This window comes from Gordionus sp. m RMFG-2023, chromosome 3, assembly GCF_954871325.1.
Source record: "Gordionus sp. m RMFG-2023 chromosome 3, tfGorSpeb1-WG-v2, whole genome shotgun sequence".
NCBI lineage: Eukaryota > Metazoa > Nematomorpha > Gordioida > Chordodea > Parachordodidae > Gordionus > Gordionus sp. m RMFG-2023.
In genome coordinates, this window is record NC_088777.1 from 19,054,859 (window position 1) to 19,079,953 (window position 25,095).

At 26.9% G+C, this 25,095-nt stretch overlaps 1 long non-coding RNA gene across 1 annotated transcript; it reads left to right on the top strand.

Annotated features, from left to right (window-relative positions):
- The first annotated feature begins 5,430 nt into the window (after positions 1–5,430).
- On the top strand, positions 5,431–23,454 carry LOC135926438 (uncharacterized). Its single transcript, XR_010571873.1, has 3 exons — positions 5,431–5,546; positions 5,975–6,062; positions 22,885–23,454. It is a non-coding gene; the product is annotated as an uncharacterized LOC135926438 (long non-coding RNA).
- Positions 23,455–25,095: the final 1,641 nt, after the last annotated feature.

A 25,095-nucleotide genomic window follows, 5' to 3' on the forward strand; every position in this document is an offset into this window, starting at 1 on the left:
TTTGTTCTACAAGTATAGTTTTCATTTATATTAGAGTCGTTAAATATTATGGGAAAAGATTCTACCAACATTTTGATGATAAGTATTTCTGTGAATGTTGTACTACAAGATAAGTGATTACAATTGCCGCAACTGTAGTTGCATCTGTATTATTTCTTATTTTTGGAGTACCTTATTATGTATTTAAACGTGATAAGTGATAATTAAGCGCCTATCCCTATAATGTTATACACACACAAGGTAGATTTCTAATTGCGGTCGTTTTGCGGGACATTCGCATAAAATATATTTTTAATTGTAAAATTAAAATCGTTTTTTTTAATAAAATTTTATCTTTTTACATTCTTTTATATTTAAAAAAGATCGTTGGTTTTTTTTATTGATTATTACATTTTAATAAATCAAGATGTTATTTTGAAAAATAGTTACCGACTTTGTATTTATATAAACAAATTATTAAAAAATATAGACGGATAATTTAGTCAATTCAAAATCCCAGCCAGCCCGCAAAATTTTTTTTAGCAATTTTTATATTTCTACCGCAATTTTCATATTTCTACCGCAATTTTCATATTTCTCCCGCATAATACCAAATTTCTCCCGCAATTCAAATATTTGACCTGGCAACCCTGTATATAATCATTATTTACTTCATTTTATTTTAATAAAATATTATTTGTTATTATTCAATTTTAAGAAAATGAATCTAATTGCGGACAAGCAATAAGATGAATGTAAGGTCCTTGATTCATCAGGCAACACTTATCAATCTACAAATATTATAATCGTACATTTTAAATCTTGATATATAAATAATTAGATATTTAATAGATTTTTATTGAGACAATAAGTATCCGATAATACCTTATACTACCTGAATACAATCGGTAGCAGGGGTGGGAGCATAAATCCCCTCACCGAAGATTTTAAAATAATATATCTAAGGTTTTTAGAAACTGTGAATTTTAAAATAGCTTATTTCAAATTTGTTATATTATATTCCAAATAACAGCAAAAGTTAAAATTAATTTAAATATTTATTCCTTATGCATTGATATTTTATCCCCTGCATTTTTTTTTAAAACTTAAACATTGATGGATGCAAAAAAATTATATCAACCAATAAAAATTATATTTAATTGTCGCTATTGATAACTATGATAAGACAATAGAGTGGTCAGATATTTAAATATTCTGAATTTTCTGAATAGAATAATTTCTGAAATTTCATGTATTACAAGTAAATAGAAACTTCAAAAGCATATCCGATAAGATGACCTCAGACATCCAGCTGTATGAGCTTATTTTTAATGCACTTGTTGGAATATTAAAATAATCTAAAACAAATATTTCACCAGAAACAGATACTTTATTAGATTCCATAACGCAGTTAATTTTTTTAGCATTGTAATATGTATTAATAAGTTATTTATTTAAACCACAATTGTATGCAATATTTTTAAAAAAATGATAGGTATTTGGGCGAAGCTATGAGAATGCGAATATTATTATACTATCATTTACAAATCTAAAAGATCGAAGCTATGAGAATGCGAATATTATTATACTATCATTTACAAATCTAAAAGATTATAATGGCCATTTTAAAATATTTATGCAATTGTTGAGGCGAAAGCGAAATTAAATGATTTTGAGATTCGCAAACCTAGACTTGTACCTAGATAAACTAATGTTTTCATTATAACGTAGACTCAATTGGGGATCACTATAAAATAACAGCTGTTGTCGATTCTTCATTTTTAAAAAAATTAAAAATAATTTATGATTCGTAAAATGAATGTAACTAATTTACAAATACTATTTCAATAAATTTTTCTAAGGATATATTAAATCTTGGTTGAAAAAATTAAATATTTAGCTAAAGTTTATTCAGAGGATATATATATGGCTTATTAATCTAAGAATTTAAATATTGGATGAGATTAATTTAGTATATAATCTTCCAAGAAAACGGAATTCAATAATTGCTCATTTAGAATATATTTTAGAATTTTTCCAAATATATTATGGTTATTTTAATAACAATAGCATACACGAGGGTTGCCACGTATCCCCCCATCAGCGGGAGACTCCCGCAATTTTTTAGTTTACACGCAGCCATCTCTCTCCCGCAAAACTACAATTGGAAATCTCCCGTAAAAATTTATCGCAATTTTTTAATTTCTTTCGCAATTTTTTTTTTAGTATTTTAAAATTTTTAATATATAAATAATAATTTTGAGAGACATTAATTAATTATTTATGTATTTTTAAAATAATTTTAAATATTTATTCGGAAAACATGTCTAGTTTGTAAATTTCTTTCTATCCTGTTTTATTTTTATTCAATAATAAATCAACATCATTTCATTCATATAAGTCAGTACAGGGGAGTATATCAATATCGATTGCAATATAAAAATATTCTCAAAAATATTAAATAATACAGATGCAACTACATTTGCGGAAATCGTATACATCTATCATGTAGTTCAACATTCACAGAGCTATATCATCACAATGTGGGTGGAATCTTTTTCTCATGATGTTTAACGACTCCAATATAAGTGCAAACCTTACTTGTGGCAGAACAAAAATGAGCAAGGCTATCACAAGTGTTTTAATACCTGAATCCTAAAGGTCAATTCTAGACTATTTGAAAGATGGGCATCCATATGCAATTCTAACAGATGCATCTAATAAGGGAAATATTAAAACATTTCCCTCGATCCTTCGCTATTTCAACAAGAATAAGAACATTTCAATAAAACTGTTAAAATTTTTTCCTCGGATAGTGAAAAATCCAACGATGTAGCTAACCACATAATGTAAATATAGCTGATTCAAGGTTATCAATGAATTGCATAGCTTTCTGCGCTTATAATGCCTCTGTAAATTTTGGCAAAAACCAATGTATATTTACCGAATTGAGGCAGCACAATAATGAATTAATACCAATTGGCTGTATATGCCATATACTACATGATTCCTGCAAGAATTCAATGTATATCTGTGGATGTCGAATTAATTGTGATGAAATGTTTTAACGAATTTAATTCATTAACTAAAAGAGTTAATGAATTAAAAGAGTTGGTGGAGTGGTATGACTTGGAATGGTGTGAGTTGTTGCGATATGTACTTATCAGGTTGTTATCATTAATACCTGCCATCGATAGAATTTTAAAATTTTACAATCCCTTAAAAAAAATACTTTTTAAATAAAGATTTTAAAAGCTGTCCTAAAATTTTGAAAAATTTTTTCGAGTATGAAATGGCAGAAGCATATTTGAGATTAGTTTCACATGTAGGAAATCTACTTCATGCAGTTAATATTCGGTTGCAATCAGAATATTCTTATTAATAAAGATTCACAAAATCATGCTACAGCTCTGTTCTTCTCTACAGTTAAAAATTAAGAATAAATTTTATGGCGCTATTGCTAAAAATATTATAATAAAATGTTCAAATTACTCTAATTAATACATTTTTAAATGAAGCAGATATTTTTATTAAAACAATTTTAGAATATTTACAATCAAAATTTGATTTTAATAACTCTATTTACAAATTTATAAATATTATTACCTTGAAACTGAAACATTCAATTGATGGTTTTTGTAATTTATTTAATATATTAAAAATACCGAAAGACATTGATGTCTTGTTTGAGGAGATTGTAATTCTCTCTATTTTTTTTGATTCGCCAGAATAAGTTAGATGGTCTAAAAGCAGAGGAGAAATGGGTCGAATTTTTTCGTAACAACAATAAATCCCCATGCTTGGGAAAAATTTGATAGTATGTCTTCTCCTTATCTCATTGTAATGCCTCATCCGAGTGCATTTTTAGCCTAATGAGGACTGCCTGGAAAAAGGAGAGAAATCGGATTGCTTTAACAACATTAGAGGCCGAGCAACTATATAATATGTCATGCCAGTAATTTTATAAATATCTCAATAACGACGGTAAACATTTAGTTCTATTATTTAAATCTCAAATAAAATATAATTAAGTTTTAGCAATGGCGCCATAAAATTATTGTCAATTTTTAACTGTAAAGATGAACACATCTGCAGCATAATTTTCTTCTGATTGCTACTACACATCAACAGCATGTAGTAGATTTCCTAGTGAAATCATTCCTAAATATACCTCTGCCATTCATAATTGAAAATAATTTTCAAAATGTTAGGACAGCTTTTATAATCTTTATTTAAGAAATAAAAGGTTTATAAAATTTTAAAATTCTATCGATGGCGGGTATTAGGAACATATCGCAACCAACATTGTGCTGACTCAATTTTGTAAATACACTCTGTTTTTACCAAATTCATTGAGGCATTATCAGATCAGAAAGCTGACATGCAATTTATTGATAATCTCGAATCTGCTATATTTACCATTATATGGTTAGCTATGTCTTTGGATTTTTCACTATTTAAGGCAAAAAAATTTAATAGTTTTATTGAAACGACCTTAATTTTGTTGAAATAGCGGAGGATCAAGGGAAATATTTTAATCCTTATTAGATGCATCTGTTAGAATTGCATATGTATGCCCATTTTTTAAATCGTCAAGAATTAACCTCCTGGATTTAGGTGCTAAAACATTGATGATGCCTTGCTCATTTTTGTTCTACAAGTATAGTTTTCATTTATATTAGAGTCGTTAAATATTATGGGAAAAAGATTTTACCAACATTGTGATGATAAGTATCTCTGTGAATGTTGTACTACAAGATAAGTGATTACATTTGCCGCAACTGTTGCATCTGTATTATTTGGAGTACCTTATTATGTATTTAAACGGGATACATGATAATTAAGCGCCTAACCCTATAATGTTATACACACACACGGTAGATTTCTAATTGCGGTCGTTTTGCGGGACATTCGCATAAAATATATTTTTAATTGTAAAATTAAAATCGTTTTTTTTAATAAAATTTTATCTTGTTTACATTCTTTTATATTTAAAAAAGATCGTTGATTTTTTTTATAAATTAATAATTTTAATAAATCAAGATGATATTTTATTTTGGAAAATAGTTACCGACTTTGTATTTATATAAACTAATTATAAAAAATTATAGGCCGATAATTAAGTCAATTCATAACCAGCCAAAAATTTTTTTTTAACAATTTTTATATTTCTACCGCAAATTTCATACTTCTTCCGCATAATACCAAATATCTCCCGCAATTTGAAAATTTTGACTTAGCAACCCTGATGGAGATATGCTAAATATATTTTAAATTTCTAAAGTGTCGTGAAAAGTAACTACTAGCTCACTACTTTTTAAAAAAATATTTAAAAGTAGCGTTTAAACAACACTGATTAAGAGGGATATCTAGGGTAGCTTTGTTGAATCTTTAACGTTAGAAGGCGATGGAAATTATGTAAGCCCTGTCACAAATAATGACTATCAACGTCAGAAATAATGTAAGTAATAAATTTTCATAAATACTCAAAATGTAGTCAAGGGTTGGTGAAATTAATATTATGAACAAGTCAAATCTTAAATATATTCCTTTGGTATATATTCCCGGTATTTGCAATATTTTATTGATATGTTCAAAATGTCAATATAAGATTTTTTATATTCATGAAAATTATGTTATTTGGTAGATATATCTTAAGCTTTAAATATATTAGATTTTCTAAATCTTACCAATTATTTATACACCAAACAATGCTGAGTAATTATAATTTTTTAATTTAAGCATCACATAGCTAGGGAAAAATATTAGTAATTTTTTTAAAATGCTATTTTTAAATTTGAAACTAAAAAGAACAATTTCTTAAATTTCATAAAACAATTAGTAAAAGGTACACATATATTAGGCCAAATATCCTAATTTATAAAATTCATTACAATACTTTGAATGATTTGATCAAAGTTTATAAATATTTATTAATTATTGTGGCTTGTTACCATATTATATTTAATATATATCTTAAATATATTCATATTAGATGAATCTCTTAATTTTTGGATGTTTGCAGTTGTATTTATTGGTATAACATTCATAGCTTTTGTTATATGGGTGCTGATTGGCATGTGGTAATTATTTAATCTTTAAATTATATCAGAGATGTACTGATTGATATCCAATATCAATATTAGCCATAAACTCACTATTGGCTAATAATTTATATTTTTTGCCAATGTTATGGGGTGATACTAAATTATTAAACCATTTAAAAGTTAGTTGAATAGTTTTTCAATGAAATTTTGCACTAAAAAATATTGTATTTTCTTATAAAACAATATAAAATATTTTTATAATTTTATAAATTGCTTGTTTTCTAGACCATTTTTATTTAAATAAATAAAAAATTTCCTTCTCATACTTCTCTTTTTTAGACTCCTTATTTATTTTTTAAAATGCTTTTATTATATTTTCTAGGGTTATCAGATCTTGTTTAGTCAAAAAGAGGACATATTTTTTATAAATTTTAAATAAGGCATTAAAATAAATTTTAAAAATTTAATTGATTTTTAGGCAGTTATTTATTTTCATTGTATTAATATCAGGGTTTCGAACAAGTATAGCAGTTCAGTTCATTTCAGTTTTTAGTTTAAAATTTTATAAATGCTTTGTTCCATTTCAGTTTTTTTTGAAAAAATTCATATATATGAACAGTTCTTGGTACTCTTTACAAAGTATCTGAAATTTGGTAAAAAAAATATAGTCTTTATTATAAATTTTTAACTGCAATTTTAAAAAAATATATAAAATAAAAATTAGTTTTATTTAACATACGTTTAGGGCTATAAAATGAGCAATAGATATAGATATACAGAGTGCATCTAATATAAAAGTTATCCCAATTTTTAAAAATCATTTTTTTCGAAAAATGACCAAACTGAGCCAGCCCTATATCTCCGGTTCTAATAAAGTTAAGAGTTTAATATTTTGAATTTGTCAATTACAATACTTTATTAACTTAAATACCAAATTTTAACAAAATCTGAGATGGTCAAGTTGTTAAGTTATTGATTTGACATGGAATGACCCCATATTTGCTGCATTATTGGTGGTTATCATGTAAATTTGCTCAAATCATATTTCATATTATTTTAGAACATCTAAAATAATTTTTATAAGATATTCTGATATGTGTCATTCTTTTATCTCTTTCATGCATATGTTATTTATTTTATTTTTCCCTTATTTATAAATTGAATGTTGATCCCCAATATGGACTTATCAGATCTAGCTGATATATATAATTTTAACAAAATAAGTTTTTGGTATATTTCCTTTTATTTGTGAAAAATCAACCATTTTTATAATATTATTGTGTATATTTTCCGATTGATAGTTAAATTTCCACCCAATCCTATAATTATTGGGCTGGGCTATAATATTTCGAAATGATTTGTTGTCAATTGATTTTATTGGTCTTCCGTGAACTGTTATTAACTCGGTGCAGGAGTGGAAAGTTTCTTTATTGATATTAATTTGTATTGTAGTAGTTCTGGGCTTAAAAGCATTTTGGATTGTATTATACTGATTTGCATTTTTCTTTATTTGAATTTTTTAATAGTCAAATTTTCTTTATTTTTTTAAAATAATTTGAATTCATTATCGTGGAATCTTTCTATATGTCTCTCAAGATTTGAAGCATGGTTCCCACTTAAAACTTTACAACGATCTTCTAGTTTACAAATAGATTGATTTATAAGATCACACAGTTTGAATTTTCTCGAACCATTTAGTAGATACTTACTATATGATGACGAATAGATCAGAATCTCTTATTATATAAATATATTAAATAAAAAGCTTAATAGAAACAATTTTATACATAAATTTTATTTTTATATTATAATATGGTTATTTTTTATCTTTTAAAAAAAACTTGGATCATAGAATTTAGATGACAATAAATAAAATGGTTAGCAATATAATGGTCAGGATAATTTTTTATTTAATAATCATATAGTTTTTTAAATTTAGAATTCTAATAATCATTTAAGTCATTATAAATTATTTATTATTAAAATAATATGTTAGTTAGCTTTTACCATTATTCATATGCAAAATAGAAAATATGATTAAAGAATGGCATCTGTAATGAATATTCTTCTAAATCTGTTTTTTTAAATAATAAAAAATCGTACTAAATTATACTTTTATTTATTTATATGTTTTATATTTAATAGACTTACATTGAGTTATAAACAATAGCAAGTTTTACATTTTGATGTTAAACTAAATATAAATAGAATAGTTTAACTTAAATTACCCATTCTGTCATATTCTATATAAACTAAGATAAACCTTTTTTGAATATATTAATTAATAAGAAAGTATTATAAAACATTTTTATTAGATGTTAGTTATTATTGGTAGAATTGTATGATTTTTCCCTAAATTATTAGCAAGTATTATTATAAAAGCTAATTAATAAGAATAAACTTGTTAATTTAGCCAAGAATAGCTTTGTGTTATTTTAAGATTATATTTTATCTAATTAACTGGTAATTTGCCTAATCTCTATTAAATTGAGGTAAAAATAATAAATTTGGTATTGATTGATATTTAGATAATATAAAAAATTTTAATTTAAAAAGAAATCACGAGTTTAAAAATTGCCCCCAAGGTAAATTAAAATTTCAAATTTAGGTTAATAATTTAAGATTGATTAATTATAACGGATCATTCCTGTTTGGCTGTTCGGTTCGATTCGAAACCCTGATTAATATATAATTAATATTAAAATCGAAACAATAACTTACAAATCATATTTTTTTATTTCATATTTTTCATAATATAATAGGCCTTTTTTCTAAAAATTTATAGAAATCTTGGTAAAACGATTTAAAATTGTATTGTTTGCATATAATAGCTTTTATAGATTCCATACTAAAAGAAACTATTTAAATTAATTCTTTTTTAAATCAAATTTATTATTATATATATTATTTCTTTATATCTAAAAACATAGTATATATATAAAAAAAGTTAATTTAAACATATTAAACAATCAACGTTAATATATTTTAAAAATAAATAATATTCAAATAAGACTAATCAACATTCCCCCTCTTCTACAAAGAACAAAGCTTCTTCTCAGCAGTCATCGAGAGCTTGTTGTCCTAGAAGTTTTTTCTGTTTGGATTGTACTCGGTTTCTTCTTGGTTAGCGCATAAATCTCAAATGTTCTCGTAGGCTTGATTCTATTACGTAGGTTTGATAAAATCGTTTATTAGAGTTGCGTGAGTTTGTACGTTTATTGTAGGCTTGATATCCTTATCGTATGTTGTTCACATTTCTCAAAATTGTTATTATCATTAATCCAGTTGAATATTGGAATTTGGAATAAATCGGAATATGTAATTTGGAATAGTTGATCAAATCAAATATATGAATAATATGCACGAATAAATTTTGAATTTCGGAAAAATATGTAATAAGGAATGATAATTTAAGGATAAAATTTTAATCCAGAATAAGGAATGATAAATCATAACGATTATTATATTATTTTTTAGGTGTTAAGTTAATCATAGCGTTTTATACTTTTAGCGTTTTATATTTTTAGCGTTTTATATTTTTAGCGTTTTATATTTTTAGCGTTTTATATTTTTAGCGTTTTATATTTTTAGCGTTTTATATTTTTAGCGTTTTATATTTTTAGCGTTTTATATTTTTAGCGTTTTATATTTTTAGCGTTTTATATTTTTAGCGTTTTATATTTTTAGCGTTTTATATTTTTAGCGTTTTATATTTTTAGCGTTTTATATTTTTAGCGTTTTATATTTTTAGCGTTTTATATTTTTAGCGTTTTATATTTAAATTTTAAGCACGTAATCTTTTAAGTAATCAGGTTTATTTTTAATTCTTATTGGTCTAGTAATTGGTATCTTAATCTCATTCTTCGTGTCCACACTTCCCCCCTTAGAGGAATTTTTAGGGTCAATTTCATGATATTTTAAACTGTGTTGTAACATTCTCTTTTCCTTAACTGGTCAAGATGCCTACTTACTATCCCTTTATCAGTATAAACTTGAAACATGGTGTTACTCTCTTTAAGCTTGATGCTGCCTTTGCACCACGTATCATCACCCTGTTTCTTATACCAAACATAGTCTCCTCTATTAAAAGTTCTATTTCGTGGTAACGACATGAAGACTTCACCAACTTTATCCTCCAAAGGTTTTAATAAATCCCACTTTATTCTAATGTCGCGGTTAAACATTCTCTTGGACGGTGTAACTCCCGTAGTGTCATTCGGCGTGTTTCTATAGTTGAACAAAAATCTGTCCAGCGCAGTTTCTAAGTCAATCTTAATGTTTCTTTTCATATGAGCTTTAAATGTTCTCACCATACGTTCAGCTTGTCCATTAGATTGCTGATGGTAGGCCGACGTTAGTACATGTTTTATATACCATAATTGCTACAAAATTTTTCAAAATCTTTGCTCGTGAAATTGGTACCATTATCTGTAACAATGGTTTCAGGTATACCAAATAGTGAAATAGTTTTATAAATTTCCTTTAACGTGAATTCAGTCGTAATACTCTTTACCGGAACTATAACCGGAAATTTACTGTAAGCATCAACGATTATCAACCAATTCTTTGTAAAAAATGGACCCGCATAATCTATGTGTATCCTTTCAAATGGTTTAGTTGCTGCTACCCATGGATTTTGTATTTTCTTTGGATTGTCATGATAAATATTACAATCATCGCAACTTTTGACTTCCAAATCAATGTCGTTGACCATACCAGACCACCACATACGATCTTTGGCTAAGGATTTAATTTTACCTGCTCCCAAATGACCTTCGTGTAACGCCTTCAGTATGTTCTTTCTCAGACTTGACGGAATTATTATTTTGTCGCTTTTGTACAGACAATCTTTAATGATACTTAGTTCGTGTTCAATATTTTCATAAATTTTATTTTGGATAGGCACATTATTTCTTATGTCATTCATAACTTGAGATAATTCAAAATCTTTGGATGTTTCATCACGTATTCGGTCAAAACTAAGAGGTATATCGCCAAAGTCATTTATAATCGCGATATCATCAATAACGTCATCATCAATTACTTGTGGTAGTCTTGAGAGGCAATCGGGAACAACATTGTATTTACCAGCTTTATATCTGATGTTAAAGTCGTAACCCCCCAAAATTATACTCCACTTCTGTAACCTTAATGACATGGTGCTATTATCTTTGAGCCCTTTGGTGAAAATATGGATTAGCGGCTTGTGATCCGTTACAATAGTGAACTTAGTCCCTATCAAGTATTCTTGAAATCTCTTGATAGCAAACATAATGGCCAGAGCTTCACGCTCAATATTGGTATAGTTTATTTCGGATTTTGCTAAAGTTCTTGATGCAAAAGCTATCGGTTTTTCTTTGCCATCTTTTTCAGTGTGAAACAAAACAGCTCCTAAACCTCTTTTAGATGCATCAGTCGCAATTCCGATAGGTAGTTCAGGATTAAAGTACGTCAAAGCTGGAGGAAGACTAATCAATGTCTTTAGATCATCAAAACTTTTGGAGTGTTCTAAATTCCACTCCCATTTTTCTTTGTTAACAATCTTGTATAAAGGATCAGCTATTTCAGCGAAGTTGTTCAAAAATTTTCTGTAGTACCCGGCCATACCTAAAAACGTTGACAATTCCGCAGCTGATTTTGGTTCCGGCATTTTAACGATCGCCTCGATCTTGTCATGGTTGGCGTGGATCCCATTGGCGTCGATGTCGTGTCCTAAGAACCTTAGACTTTTTTTGAAAAATAAGCTTTTTGCAAAATTAGGCACTAAGCCATGAGATAGTATTCTTTCAAAAACCTTCTTTATGTTGTTGAAATGAACTTCGTCACTACTTCCCGTTATTAGTAGATCATAAATATAAAATACGACATCTTTCATGTCACTGAAAATTTGATCCATAATTTGTTGAAAAATCGCAGATGAAGTCTTTAACCCAAAAGGAAGTCTGGTAAACCGGTAGTACCCCCTGTGTGTAGATATAGTTAATATGTCTCTGCAGGTTTCGTCGATGGGAATTTGTAACGCATCCTTGAAATCTATCTTGGTGAACTTCTTCCCTTCCTTGAGCTTAGCGATAAGATCATTTATTCTTGGAAGTGGGTATCTGAAGTCCTCAAGGGCTGGGTTGACAGTGTCTTTGAAGTCGGCGCAAACCCTAACGCTCCCATTGTCCTTGTAGACAGCGGTTATCGGACTTGCCCATCGGACATCTGTTACCGGCTCAATGACTCCATCTCCTATCTATCTCATAGTTCTCTAGTAACAGCGTCTATCTTTGAATAAGGTAACCGTCTATGTGGTATGATTTTCGGTTTGGCGTCGTTACGTAGATATATCTTGACATTCCCTTTATTGATCGGTTTTTTAGTCAGTTTAGATTCGCAATCTTTTATTAATTTCTTTATTTCATCTTCATAGTTGGTATCAATGTTTGCTATAAATTTGTTCAAAATATTACTAAAGGCATTAATCCACATACGTCCCAATAACGCATTTTTATTAGATTTAACGACCACGGCTTGCAAGTGTTTGGTGATACCTTCGTAGGTTACTTTAACTTGAGTGACGCCAATAATTTTGATTAAGTTTCCATCATAAGCTGTGAGTTGTAGAGTGGACTTTTTAAGATCTTTAATACCTATTTGTTTAGCCATATCATGAGGTATAATTGTAAACTTGGATCCCGTATCAACCTGCATAGTAACAGCAGCATCATTTACTTTTAAAGTAGTCTTGAACAAATTATCATTAAGTTTAAACTCAGTTAAATTGTTGATATTAAAATCACTACCATTATTATTTTGTGTAGGGTTATTTTTTTTTTAACAATCTCTTCAATGTTCATGTTACAATTGATGTTACTTTGATTCATGTCATTATATTGTAATGGTTTTCTTTGATTAATATTTTGATTATAATTTTTCCACGTATTATTTTCTCCATTATTGTTGTTATTGTAGGATTGATATTGATAACCATATTGATTATTATATTGACTCTGATTTCTTTGATTGTTGTAAGACCAGGAATTGTTTCTCCCATTATAATTATTGTTTTGCCAAGTACCTCTACCATAATTGTTTGAATTGTTATTGTATTGCCAGGCATTGTTTCTATCATAATTGTTTGCATTATTGTTGTTGTACCACATGGAGTTTCTTTTATAATTTTGTAAATTTGGATAAAATTTTGACTATCGAAAAGAAAAGTCAAAAAATTTTATTTGTCCTTTTATCATCTCCCATATTGAACGACGAATTTGATAAGTAATTCCTTTACCTTTTATTTTTACAAAAGAATTCAAGGTAAGGATATTTTAAACTTTTATTATTTTACTTTGTTTTATTTTACTTTGTTTTATTTTACTTTGTTTTATTTTTTTTTTAAAGAGAAAGAAAAACGAAAAAAACGTACCACCGTAACCGGGGCACCATAAAAGAAACTATTTAAATTAATTCTTTTTTAAATCAAATTTATTATTATATATATTATTTCTTTATATCTAAAAACATAGTATATATATAAAAAAAGTTAATTTAAACATATTAAACAATCAACGTTAATATATTTTAAAAATAAATAATATTCAAATAAGACTAATCAACACATACATATACTATTCCTTTTATTTATCCATAAATTTTTTTTTTCAATGTTAGCACTGAGCTAGTATAGCAAAAATGAAGCTTCCTATAATTAGCAGTTCACTATGTTATTCAAGGATTAAAATATCAGTAATATTCACATTTTTGGTGAAGTGTAAATTTTGTATAATAAACACATCTCATTTTATTTGTAATAAGCGATTTAAGCTTGCAGAATTGGTCGAACAACTTTTATTTATTTAAATAAACATTTTTATTTATTAAAAAATCTATAAACTTCTCTAAATCTGACCACTTAGGAAAATTTTTATTTCCATCCATGAAACATTTCAATCCTAGTGACTAAATGACAAAATATCAAACGCAATGTTTATATACATTTAAAAATGATCCTTCATAGCATCTACTTAGATTTTTTATCTATTTTTAATATTTGTTTCAAATATGCTATTAGGTTATTTCCAAATTTTCAAAGCAGTTTTTGTGGCATGTTTCTATTAATTTTTTATTTATTTTCATACAAAGGATAATAATTTCCCGAATTATTTATTTAAAAACTATTATGGGTCGGGATTTCAGACGCCATTTAATCGTCAATAACATGCTTGACTAAATGACGTATTAAATCACGAATCGTAATTTTTTTTTTATAAAATACTATATATAAAAAATTAATTCGACAAATTGTTATCCTTTGTTTGGATATAAAAAATAATAATTAATGGAAACATGCCACAAAAACCTCTTTGAAAAAATGTAATTTTTGAAAATGGCTTCATTTTTAATAGAAATTTTTTTCATATTTTCTTACTATTAACAATTAATGATTTTAAATGATTTGACATTTCAATAACTGAATTACTTTCTTTCTCAACTTTCACAAAATTATATGATGTGGAAAATATAGAAAAAATTTTTTAAAATGAAAAATGGTAATATATAGACAAACAAAACTTATTACGATTATTGCAAAAATACTTTTCCCGTTATAATATGTAAAAATAAATTATTTTTTAAAAAGAGGAGAAATTTAAAAAAATAAAAATAGACGCCGGACATATTTTTAGACATCTCAAATGAGACCATGTCCTCTTAAAAGAGGGCACCTAGCAACCTTGGTCTTTTCCTTCCCATCTAATTTATAATTTTATTATATTAAATTTAAATATACTTTCTGCTTGACTGGCACCTTTCTAAAAATACAAAAAAGAAACTAATCATAATCCAAAAAGAAAAATATATATTTCATATTTTTATTTTACCTCCCTTACCAATCATTCTTATTTCACACCATGAACCTGCCCTTTAGAGCAATCTTAGTCATCTTAATTGATTACAATTATAACTAGTGTCATAAAAAGATACTCTTCTCAACAAGCTTGACGTCTTGGGCCATTGGTTGTCCACCTTCATTTAACCACAGCTTTTGCCTTCCCATACCAGCTATTCTTTCCAAACATTAGTTCGAACTCTTGTATCTATTGTATTGTCCTCTAACATTCCACTCTTATATTGTCATCTATTCATCGTACTAAAATTATTTTCTCACTTTTTTAAATTTTTTTATAAAATATTTTTTTATTTTGGTTTTCAATTTTTAAAAAAATATTCAGTTTTATAATAAATAGGACTGTGCCGATATTAAATATTGAATCGGCACCGATATTTAGCATTTTTAAAAATATCGGATCGGGCCGATACCCGTAAAACCGATCCGTTCTTTTTTTTAAAACTTTTTTTATTTTATGTTATATATATTTATATAATTTATTTTACATTATTATAATATTTAAAAATATTTTTATTTATTTTTAAAAAAATTGAAAGATTCTAAATCTTTCTTTAAAAAATTCGAAATAATTTGATATTTATTTTTAAAACAATGGAATTGAACAACCCCCTCTAAATATTATTTATTTAAATTGAAATCAAAGAGAAACAAGTAACAAATAAAATTATTGAAATCGATAATAATGTAGATGACCTGCCATACTTGTAAGAAATCAAGGAATATTTAAAAGAATCTATATAGACGGTATAATAACATATTTTATCTAGTATTGGTTGGGTTATTATGGACCTATTTGTTTGGAAACCCACTATTTTAAAATGCTAATTTTATGTCTGTGTTTATTTAGATAACTATATAACATTGATATTATATCCCTCGTGAATCTACTTGACTATTGGAGAATAAATGCTGAAAAGTATTCAACTTTGTCAAAACTTGCTTGTAAATTTTTGGCTCTTCCTGCAACAAGTGTCCCATATGAGTCTATCTTCAGTACGACAGGGGATATAGATAGTCCACATTGTAGAAGCTTATTGTCAGAAAATCTAGAGGCTCTCATATTTATTAAAAATCTAATACATTATAATTTTATATATTAAATAATACAATTTTGTAATTCATATCAAAATATATATATTATTCTAAATAAAATGGATACACTATTAAATGTATATATGTCTTAATTGTAAAAATAAAAATATTAATAGAAAATTAAATGCATAATTCTATTTTTAATAACTTGGTTTAGGGGGGGGGGGTAAAAATTAATATTAACATCGGATCAGTTTTGAAGCAATATCGGATTGGATCGGTGAAAAATATGTGAATCGGCACAGCCCTAATAATAAAAAATTCATTGGCAACAATCATATCAAAAAAAACCTGTAATTGATAATACATTATGTATTTTATTTTACCACTCCCAAGAAATATATTAAGGAAATTAAAAATCTTTATTCAAAATCAACCATTACTTCATTGTAAAATTACCACTAATTAATTAATACACTTATATATTATCTTTTCATTTACATTTAAATACACATTCATTCTTCCTTACTATCTCTTCATCTCTTGCCTTTTTTATTTTTTAAACTATCGCCTAATTAATATTGCTCACACAATTTTTTATCTCAAATTTTGTTAAAATTTAAAAAAATTATTCTTTTCTTGGAATAAATTGCTGCCTTTTATTCCCGTGACGGAAGCCTATCAATTATGATATTTTGGATAATCGTATATGCCATAAATTATTAGCCTAGCTTATTTTATGCCCGACTATATTATTAATCTTATATCAAAATTAATATATACAGCAAGACCAATGATGCTGTTGTTTAACTTGGCAGCCATAAAACCAAAAAGTAAATTTTTACTAATTCTATCTCTACTTTTCAATGTCAATAACTAATATTTAATTATATACCAATTTATGTATTCACTATTCATCTCAATCTCTCCACATATTAATATTTATCACTTTATAAAAAAATAAAAATAACACAATATAAGATTTATTTTTCATAAATTTTGGTTTAATTTTTATTTAACTTACTAAAAGGCATGCCCATTTTTTTTCCACAAAATAAGCTTCCATAGGCTAAGCAAATACGTTTTACATGAAATTTTGATGACATATTTTAAAAAGTGACCTTAACTAGTTACTTACATTTTTTTTTAAAATGAACTACCTGTAATTTTTTTTGCAAAAACATAGTTTACTTTAACAACACTATTTTTTAGTAATTTTTTATGTATAAGTATCGGTGGTATCAGTTCGATACTAGGCAGTATTTGGAATCGGTATTGGCAAAAAGTGGTATCAGTACATCTCGGAATTATAATAATTTGATTTATATTATATTAACTAAAAATATATTCGCAATAATTTTTCTAATCCTTCAGGGATCCTTAACATTATCTATAAAGGTTTCGGTTATGGTAGGGGCAAAAAATTATAAATTTTACTGCCTAGTTACGGCACGGCTGCTTAAAATTAAAAAAGGTTACCATCCGGTTACTTAAAGAAAATTATATCTGGTGTTTCGGGTTGGGTTTTGATACATATTTTAAAAAGCACAATAAATATCTAAAATTTATCAGTATAATTATGATTAGAACGTTAGAAGCCAACCAACCCCTATGCATTGTAATATATATACTCGCATATTTACATTACGTTTTCATTGTCTATTGCCATTTGATTTGTATTACGTACCATTTATAAATTGTTTTATATTTTGTTTGAAATACTTTGCGAAATTTTTCTAACATTTCACAATTTATGTTGGTAGTGTGTGAAATTAAATTTTAACCACAAGTACACTTTATTTTTATTTTCGTGTCCTAAGTCACAAAAAAATATCCTCATTAATTTATATTTTATTTGTAATATAAAATTAAATGCCAAAAAGAAACTAATATAATATTAGAAATTAAATAATATCAATATAAAATTTAAATCCTACCTATCTTCTCCGATGTTTAAAACGCAAAAAATAATCAAACTAGCATAATAAATAAAAATCATTATATAATATAATGAATTTTAAGATTTGATATATATGCCAATCTTTTATAAGATTTTTTTTTAGCCTTGTTAATTTCTTAACCTGATAATATTATTCAGTGACCTGCAGCCCCGGAACGCGGCCCGAATCGGGTCTAAAAAATTGGATATATTTTTTATAGAACGCGGAGTTCTAATTTTTTCTTTGACAAATAAACAACTATTTGGAATCAGTAAATTCTGCAAATTAAAATTCATTGGGATAGTGTTGAACCGGCATATGGTTTAAGGTATGGTCGACGAAAATAAGCTATAAGAAAAAATAACGGAAATATGAATGCTCATATGAATTACGAACAAGTCCAAGGTGAATCTCAAAATATATAAGTAAGAGTTTGGATGTCGCTTATATTAAATATAAATAGGATGGAAGACGGTCTCATTGCTTCAGAAAAAGTGAAGGCATTGATAGTATTAAGTAAAAAATTCCCTTAATGAAATAATGGATTCAAAATTAACGAGACTGGATTCGGAAATTGCATTACGCAGGAACGAATAGAGAAGGTTATAGGTAGACATGTGCGCCGACAGCATTTTCGGCGGCGAATCGATTTAGACGCCGCCTCAAAAATCAGCGGTGGCGCGGCGGCGTCAAATATTTTTCTAACTTAAATTTTTTAAATTAAATTTATAAATTCATTTGGAAACACTTTTAAAATAAAATTTATACTTTATGTTTATAATTATAATTTAATGATTTCATTAAGTTATAATTATGAATAAATATTATTTTATTAAGATTTAAAGGACATAATAATGATCTTTTAGAGTTCAAAGTGAGCCCAATAGAAAATGCACGCTTGCTGGGTGTGCTCGTAGCTGGAACTCACAGGACTTTTCTAGCTAATATTGAAAGTTTAGGAAGATCTAATGCTCTTATCTTCCAAAAGTCGAAGGCATTTTTTATCTTTAAATTATAAGGCGAAAATAATGAATAACACTCTTTTTCTAAACTAGTTAAATAGCCTTGTTGTTCTAGGTTATTGTTTTGAATAGATGAATGTTTCGTAGCCAATGACTTAAGATAATCGAGTTTTGAAGCAACTTCTGTCGTTCCAGATTCGTTTAATTCGTCCGTGTAAGGACGTAGAGAGGTATCTTGTTGACATAAAAATTCAACTGGAGTAATATTTTTTTCCTTTAAATATTCATTTACTATGTTTATAGATTGAAAACGAGGATCCAAAAGTGCTCCTAACACCTAAGTAAAAAAATAAAAGAAAGAGAAATAATATATAAAAAATAATTTATGTATTTTAAAATACTACCTGAAAATCGGTTATTGGAAATCTATGATCAAATTTAGTAAGCATATTTTGTTTAAGGGATGCTATGTAAGGACTATCATATTCTTTTACAATTAAATGATTTTTAATTTCACTACGAAATAATAAGGCTAAATTAATAGTAATAAAAATTCAATAGTTTTTTGAAGGTTTTAAGAAAATTTAAAAGTTCATGCACCAAGTCCCAATCGGAGTTAAATAATTTGAGATCCGGGTTCTCCATTCTATTTATAGAATATTTATAGGATTTTTGTTATTGCCAGTCACACTTTCCAGCATTATTAAAATACTATGCCAACGTATAGGCACATTTAATTTTAAGGTTTTATGTTTTTTCTCATATGATTTTTGATTTTCACTATCATCATCATACCACAAACGATCTTCATAAAAAGGATCATTATCATCCAAATCTAAAATATCTGATGTATATGATAGATTGAAAACATTTTCTTATTTTTAAAATCCGCTGTTTTGAATCTTAAGGCAACTCTAACTTCTCTCACTTTTTTAATGAGATTTTCTATTTTATTAACCTTTTTTATTCCATCGACTGTCACTAGATTATGTAATCCATGCCCCAAACATAAATGATGGCCATATTCTCCTAGACGAACACTTTTCTTTACATTGGGTCCTGCATCCGTAACCATTTGAATTTTCTTGGACCCTAAATCAAATTCATTTTCAACTTTTTCTATTTCGGAAAGAATAGTCTCAGCGGTATGTTTTTGAGTGACATGATGTGTCGCTAATGTATAAAATACTATTAAAATTATTATCTATTTCGTGAAATGTAAAGGTGATATAATTTCGCTGTCTATATTTGTCGGTCCACATATCAAAAGTTATAGCACAAAATTTTGGACCTATATTAATTTGTTGGCATATGAATGCTTTCATTGATAAATACACATCATCTAATCCACTTCGGCTAAGTGTAGTTCTATCTGGTAATTCTTTGGCATCTGAAATAATGCCATATTTCTACATAATTAAAAGTTAATAATAAAAATTTTATGCCATAAAAAATTCTAAATGTGGGATGTTATAAAATAATTAAATATCCTAACAGTTAAAAATTAAGATTGCTCTATAAAAAATTATAATTTTAAAAATAACCTTTAGAAAATCTTGCATTCCAGTATTATTTATAGAAGATGCAACACATGAGAACATAATTCCTTACCAGAATCCATTTTTTATCTTTTATAGGGTCAGTTGTATCTTTTACAAGGGGTTTGAAAAATAACTTTAAATTTTGTTTAAATATTTCTTCTTTACATGATAAATCATGTTTGTCAAGTAAATGTTTTATTATATTTTTTGAAAAAGATTTGAATTAAAAAATTTGCAAATATTTTTAAAATAATCAAAAATTTTACTCTGAAAATGAATAATTATTTTCTTCCTCACCATCTTTATCAAGTGCTATTTGCAAGCATATATTACAAAAGATTTTATCTGTAGCAACACTGGTTCTCTTATTATTTGTGTCAGTTTTTAATATTAAGGATCCAAAATGTTTCCATGCAAAAGAAGGCTTTGCTAGGAAGGATATACTATATTTTGTTACAGGATATTGCAATGCTGCATCCATTATAATTGTTTTAGTCCTGGTATTTTTATATATGTTATAATGGCAACAAAATAAAAATCATTAATTAAAATTTCCTATTATGATAAAAAATAAATTTTATATAACGAGTTGTAAATTATTTGAAGCATCAAAAATTAAAAGAATAAAATATAGAATTACCTTTTCAAATTTAATGTCCTAATCTTATTTTATCTAGCACGTTGGTCACAAACCTGCCCAAAGTAAACGAATATGGATTGTTACAAATCAAATTTATAGCAAATAATATTTATTAATTTTAAAAAATAAAATCGCATTTTTTAATAATTCAAAAAATATTTAATATTTTTCTTCTAATTAAAATTCATAAATAATATATAAAATAAATTAATAATAAAAAATATGTATCAAGCCGCCACGCCGCCGAATTTTTAGATCGGCGGCGGCGTGTTGAGCTCCGACACTTTTTTGGTGCGCGGCGTCGGCGTGGTCAAAATCACCGGCGGCGACGCCTTTTACCGGCGGCGCACATGTCTAGTTATAGGTGATCAGTTTTTTATACGACTCATGTCCATAATAATGAAGTATATTACTTCCATGTCTCACAAATTTTTGCCAAGGAGGATTTTATGAAAACCAATTTTAAACAAGGAGGCAGAGCTATAGCATGTTTGCGTTCCATTCCAGTTTCGGCAAAAAGATGTTCCGTTTCAAGTATCCGAACGACATTTCTCTAATTTCATTGCTATTTTTTTAATCAACAAATTTTTTTCGTTAGAGTCTTTATTTAATATATAAATAAATTATTATTATCTATATATCTAATTATTAATAATTTGCACGTTTATAGTATTAGTATTAGTTTATTTCATATTAATTTGTTTATTATTATAAAGAACAATTCATTAAAAAATAATATATATAAAATTATTTAATGTACATTCACTCGTGAATTGAAAATTATATTTGATCGGCTAATTTATATTTTGCCTGAGGCTAAATGTCGACTAATTTGGCTTAATCTATAGGCGCGTGCCGGAGAAAATCTGTTAACATTAAGGCGTTTTAATTTATATTTCTAACAAATTTGATCTGCTATATTTTTAAAAATAACCCCGACATCAAAGTGATAGTTTTTGGCTAAAAACTTGGGTAGCTGATTTGTTTTAGCTCGCTAAAAATTAGCTTAAACGGCTAAAAATAAATTAATTACCTACCTATAGTCTCTATCTTTATGTTGTTAAAAAATTTCTGCCGAGGATTTTAGAAAACTTTACATAAAATTCTTAACGTTGACCCAGAGTGCCTTGCAACCAATGGAATTTTAAAAAGGGGGTTCTGGTTCCAAAGATCTTTAAGAGAGATTTTCGTCCGGTTTCTAAGTTTAAGTCAGTTTTGAGCGTTCCCATTCCTGTCAAACCTTAGAAATCGAAATTAGCTCCGGTTTTCGTTCTAGTTCCTAGAAATTTTAAAAGAGGGATCTAGTTCCTGCTCCTCTGGTTTTTAAAGAAAAGACAAAATATATTACAAAATTAAAAATTATATATTCGCTACCATATTTTTAAATTTAAATGCCAAAAATAGTCTATAGGAGTGGGGTGCATAATTTGCATATATACTTTTTATGACAAAATATTTTTTAGAACTGATAATGGTAATATTAATATGAGGTTTCACTGAGTGGGAATTACTCCTGAGAACATAAAATAAGTATATAGGATATTTTGCCTTAGTATTAAAAGTCCTTTATGATTATGTTTTAAATAATTAAAATACTTCCTAAATCGGGGTCTTATTATATAATTTTGTTTTAAAAATGTATTTTAAACACAAATATAAGGCACATATAATTGCAGCTTCTGTAGTTACTAGATTCTCCACCATAATCGAAGGTAAATATCTGTCTTCAATTTGCGCCGTTTTTAAAACATTGATTGTCAGTCGGTAGTGTTGTGTTATAATATTTCATGCCATTGGTTTTAACTTCCATTCCACTATATTTAATATTTAAATTTTTTAAATAATAAAAGCCGTTTTTATCAAGAAGAAAGGACCAAAGAAATGAAGAATGGGCTGAAAAGCAAGCTCACGAATATCAACGAGCCTTCTTACTATTGCATGAACTCATCTAAGAAAAGGAATAATCGGATTATGAGTGGGACGCATTACATTTTTGATTAAATAAGTGACTTGCATTTATTATCTTATCACCAAAAAACGATTATTACCAAAATTATAAAGTCAAATGATATCTTTTCTAAATTTGATTTAGCTCTGTGAATATGAATTAATGTAAATGACTCGAATATTTCAAGATATCGTTTAATTTAATATTTAATTATCATTAGTCAAATCAAAATTATATAGAAAATATAGGTTTTATGTTTATAAATAAATTTTACGATTTTGTAATTCATTAAAAATTTTATCATCAATTTTCTGTTTCAAATCTACAAGAGTGAAACCTCTGTTTATAAATATTGTAAGGTGACCTTCTCATTAAACTAAAGAATAGAGCTGGTCATCACGAAGAGTGGCTACATTGGGAGGTTTCACTATAATATTATATATAAATGGTGCATAAAACAATTGAATATTTATTTATTTTGATAAATTCAGTACCCGGTTCTTATAAACTGAATGAATTTTATCTGTATGCGTATATTATTAGTGTCAATATATAAAAATATTTGTTTTTTTGAAAATATTATGTAATAAATTCTGAGTAATATACAAAAGCTCGAATAAATATATTATTAAAAAAAAATGAAAATTAGAATTATAAGTAAGCTGCCCCTAATACACATGCTCAGTCTCTAAATTTACCAGCCGGTCATTCTAAGGTTTTATATAGCTCGCTCTTTAGCAATGCTTGAGTAATTTAAAATGAAACGATCGATTTTTTTATAAAGCATAATTAATATCGTTAATCAGAGTTATGCACGTGTTTATCTTATGGCCAGTAGAGGTCTGCAAATGACAAAATTTTCACTGGTTGGGATTTTGTTTTTGCCTACCCGCCCGACCCGTTTTTAAAATCCAAAAATATATCCTATGAAAAAATAACCAATAATGATGAAGATTTCGGTTTTATGATTTTTTTTATTAAATCAATAAACAAAATATAGGGAAATAAAACCTTTTTTACAAATAAACATCGACTACATGACAAGATATTCACTGGAAGCAAACCCCTTCAAAAACCTATATCCCCCCCCCCCCCCATTCCCACTTTGTATAAAAATTTAGCCTCCTTCGACTGCAATATTTTCACATTATGAATTGCATGTTTTTTTATTATAATGGTACTCCCTTCATATATTTTAAAATTATCAATACTCTACCAAACTAAAAAAAGTAAATGTGAAAGAGTTATTATTTAGAACATGAATAATTAAAAACCTCATTTACAATGAATGCAATGCATTATTATAGTATATTGTTTGGCATGAATATGAGTTTGCTGATAGAATTTCTAATCCATTTAAATTACATATAAAAAGATAGCTTAAAATTATCCAGAAATAAGTTTTATTTGAAAAATAATGACTGATTGTATGCAATATATAAATTTGGCCAATGTTTAGCAATATAATTGTATTATTATAATAAAAGTATTAAATGATTTTTTTACAACAATATATTTTGCCCTATTTCATCTAAAAATTTAATAGACAAAACCCCAATAAGTTTATACTACCTCTAGCCTACCCCTCTCCCTCATTAAAATCCCTGGAAGCAAACTATAACCCCCCCCCCCCCCCCTTCCCCCCGCTCACGTAGACGCTGAAATGAATGATAAAAATAGGTCATTTAATAAACAAGAAATATTATTTTAACAAAATTAGGATTTAGAATTGTTGTGAACTGACACTGAACTAAATATTTGAGGATTATACAAATTATTGGAGGACTACACAAATTCTTTTTTTATATCTTTATTTTTCTAAATACACTAAATAATGAATCAAAATTAATATTTTTAATAAAAAACGAAAAAATACATTATTTTATAACGCGAAAATAAATTAATTACCGGAACAAATTCATATCAAACTTGCAAACTTAATATAAACATCTCAATACGTACCAAGATATAAGGGTTATTATTTTTTGTTGCCTCACTAAATACCACTTAAGGATGCAGGTACATTATTATATGACATTATTTTTTTCTTAACACTATTCTGCCGGTAACGGAACTAATACATCACCACTATTGTACTTTTTCCTTCTTCACT